We start from the raw sequence: 1,387 nt of genomic DNA on the forward strand, positions 1-1,387 counted from the left end.
GGGGGGGGGCAGTCAATTAGATCAAACCCAGCATCCCAGTATGCAACTGGTGCTTAATTTATCAACCTCGAAAGGATGAAAGGCAAAGTCGACCTTGGTGGAATTTGAACTCAGAACATAAAGGCAGATGAAATACCGCTAAGCATTTTGCCCAGCATGCTAACATTTCTGCCAGTTTGCTGCCTTGCCTTATGGCAACTGATGTGTGTGTTATGTTGGTTAAAAAAACATTCACTTCTTGGTGTGTAATTAATGTTAGTGTGCAAGAGAAAAGAATGAACTGGTACAGACTGCAAAAAGTGGCAAACCATAACATGTGAGCAAAGAAAAACCAAATGTAAAATAATGATAATGATGGCAATTATGACAACAACAAGGATGAACTAAGCAGTTAATTGTAGTTTATCTTTGCTGTTTCAGAGTTCATTATGACATAGTTAGGTGTGTTATGAAGCGTTCAGTTTTGGTATATTTGTTAATTAACCTGGAGAGAAGTCTTATCTTGAATTAAGTTTAATGTAATTAATCAATTTGAATCCTTCTTTCTTTGTTAGTAGCTTTTGGGCATGGATGAAATTTAAGCAGAAAGCAAAACATATTGATCACTTCTTTGCTTTTTAGCTCTATACATCTATATGAGATGTTTTCTCAAGACATTGTAGGTTTCTACTGTATATCTATGTTAAGTTAGATATGCAGTTTTGGTGAAGGATTAAGCAAAATATTTTGTTTGAGATCAAGATTAGGACAGAAGAAGGAGAGGCAGTAGCATCAAATTGATCGGGGTGGCATGCGGTTAGCAAGTTCATGGATCAAATCCTATTGTTATTGTAGTAGAGAAAATAGAGGGAGGGTATATCACAGCAGTGAACCAAATTGATGTGAAACCTTACTTCTTAAGAGGGTACACATATCTGAAGATTAGTTTTAAATGTTCAAGGGAACTTTATTTTAAACTTTTGACTTTTTAAGCTGGTTCTTGCAATCGTAATAAAGTGTGTGTTGTATTTTGTTGACAGACTTGCTCTTAAAATTCCTGTTTTTAATCAAAACGTTTTAGTTACTAAGGTGACAACATATTTATCTCCTCCCACCTTCTTCCCTCTCTCTACACAGATGTTGTCACGGACAGACAAATGGAGGTCAGCTTCATCATCATCATCATTGTTTAACGTCCGCTTTCCATGCTAGCATGGGTTGGACGATTTGACTGAGGACTGGTGAAACCGGATGGCAACACCAGGCTCCAGTCTGATTTGGCAGAGTTTCTACAGCTGGATGCCCTTCCTAACGCCAACCACTCAGAGAGTGTAGTGGGTGCTTTTACGTGTCACCCGCACGAAAACGGCCACGCTCGAAATGGTGTCTTTTATGTGCCACCCGCACA

The 1,387-nt window shown here is 38.5% G+C and overlaps 1 protein-coding gene across 3 annotated transcripts in view; it reads left to right on the forward strand.

The window, feature by feature from the left end:
* The window catches only part of LOC106883273 (protein KRI1 homolog), a 58,862-nt gene that overhangs the window by 37,421 nt on the left and 20,054 nt on the right, over positions 1 to 1,387 (forward strand). The window lies entirely within an intron of this gene.

Source organism: Octopus bimaculoides, chromosome 19 (assembly GCF_001194135.2).
Source record: "Octopus bimaculoides isolate UCB-OBI-ISO-001 chromosome 19, ASM119413v2, whole genome shotgun sequence".
In the NCBI taxonomy this organism is placed as follows: domain Eukaryota; kingdom Metazoa; phylum Mollusca; class Cephalopoda; order Octopoda; family Octopodidae; genus Octopus; species Octopus bimaculoides.